The following is a 2,317-nucleotide window of genomic DNA, read 5'->3' on the forward strand; positions in this document are numbered from 1 at the left end:
TTGTGATCTCAAATCGTCAAATATCTTGGTGTTGCCTCAGACACAATTTTGAATGAGGCTGCTGTATACTGAAAACCCTTTGTGTCCCTGGAAAAATATGGATGACTAGGAAAGTTATAGAATTTTTTAACTGAGTGTGATAATCTAATCAGCTCTCATTTGTAATTATAGATGAAAAGATATGTTTGATACTTTTAGTAAAGAGAATTATAATTTTTATTGAAATCAGAAAAACAATGTCAAATGCTCATTGTGGGGAAAAAATCACACATTTTTATTTTTTTGTTAGGCAAGGCAAACCTCACAGATTGCAAGGACCTTGTCAGCTTACAATCCCTTGTTTTTTTATTTTTTACGCTTACAGCACCTGGTCTTCCTAGGTGGTCTCCCATCCAAGTACTAACCAGGATTGACCCTGCTTAGCTTCCAAGATCAGACGGGATCAGGCTTGTTCAGGGTAGCATGGCCATAGACAAAAATTACACATTTAAAAGACATTGTGATAGCATGGGTGTGTGTAAAACTAGATATACGTTTCTATGTAAGAGCCAGGCAAGATAGTTATAGCTAAGCACAATTCTAGGGTTTCCAAATGTATCATTTAATCTTTATAACCAACCTGTTAGGTAGAAACAATTGTAGAAATGAAGAAACTACTTCAAGAAGTTAAGTGACATACTCAGGTTTGCAGAACTGCTAAGCAACAGATTTGAACTCAGTCTAGCTGACTGCTTGGTATGATCTAACTGTTCATTATACTGTCATTCTCATACTACCAAATACATAGCAAAAGCCCAGAAAGAATACTTTCCAAACTATTAAGAGTCTATTCTGGGAATGTGGATTGGGAAGTAGGAGAGATGTGAGAGGGACTTACTTTTCACTGTATATAATTCTGTAGTATTTTCATTCATAATTTTAATTAAAAACAGACATAAGAAAAGTTATTAGCACAAGCAAGTTTCTTTTTGTGGCTTCTTACTAACCATAAGATTTGCTTTTGATAGTCATGGATATATGACTATAACAAGCCTACAGAAAACTCACAAGTGTATTACAAAGACTTTCCCCCTGATTCTATTTGAGAATCTGTTGCTGACCTGAATATATTAGTGTCTTTTCTACAAACACTACAGTCCCCTATGTAACTGCAATATAGCCATTATAACCAAGAAATAACCATTGGTACATTATTGCCATTTAAAGCACAGATATCATTCAGGTTTTATTACCCCAATAATGTCTTTTATAAAAGATCAATTCCAGAATCATACGATGCATCTAAAAATCATTTCTTTTTAGTTTATTTTGATTTTGAACAGACCCTCAGTCTTTCCTCAGCTTTTGTGACCGTGACACTTTTGAAGATTACAGTTATTTGTAATATGTCTTTGTCCTTACAGTTGGCTCACATTCCTCATGAAGTGCATAGGATACTGTTTTTTTTTCCTCATATTCTATAAAGTGCCAAAGTATTTCAATTTATCTAGTTATTAATGATGTTCACTTAGATCACTTGATTAAGATGATGTCTGTCAGCCTTCTTCACAGTAAATTTGCTCATTTTCTTAGAATTATCAGCATTTTGTGAGGAAGTACTCATGTAAATACCCCATTTATCATGAAACTTCTAATTTTTCCATGTATTTATAACAGCACAGACTCATGGACTCTTATTTTATTTAATGGGTTATCGTTATTACCTTTAATATTAAATTATTAGTAATATTTAGATTTTAAATTGCCTCACATTTGGCCTATGAGAGCCACCTCAAGCTGGCTTCTATATCCTTTTGACACATCCTCATCATTTTTGAAACAGTTCTTTACTTTATAGCCAAGGATGTTCTGGATTAATTTTTTTTTCCCTGCTGCAGTCATATTCCTTTTCATGGAGAGGTAGCGCTAGATATACTCATTTCTTTTGAGGTGAGAGACATGGAATTTTCCCGAAAAAAAATGCTGGAATCAATTTCTGGATAGAAGGTAAAGCTGAAATGGTATCCAGGTATAGTCTTACGAATGACTGTAGTGCAGTCCAGATTAATTTCAAAGTTCTCAGAAACCTTGTTTGGAAAAGTAGTTTTATTTTTCTTCTCTTTTATGATCACCAAGACTTTTGGTTTCTGAAGTCCCTTGACCTATTGTCACCACTATTCTAAATTCTTACTTCTTTTTACCGCTACAAACCTCCTCCACAACATTTACCTTTGCCCAGTCCACTCTTTTAAAAAGACTTTTCAAAGAGTGGCTTTAAGTTTGAAACACAGTTGAAAAGAACTTAGAGATTTTCCATACTCTAAGGGAGTGAAAAAAA

At 33.9% G+C, this 2,317-nt stretch overlaps 1 pseudogene; it reads right to left on the minus strand.

Annotated features, from left to right (window-relative positions):
* Nucleotides 1-355: 355 nt before the first annotated feature.
* Nucleotides 356-474, minus strand: LOC111742892 (annotated as a pseudogene).
* Between the last annotated feature and the right edge of the window lie 1,843 nt (nucleotides 475-2,317).

This window comes from Pteropus vampyrus, unplaced genomic scaffold, assembly GCF_000151845.1.
Source record: "Pteropus vampyrus isolate Shadow unplaced genomic scaffold, Pvam_2.0 Scaffold4, whole genome shotgun sequence".
Lineage (NCBI taxonomy): Eukaryota > Metazoa > Chordata > Mammalia > Chiroptera > Pteropodidae > Pteropus > Pteropus vampyrus.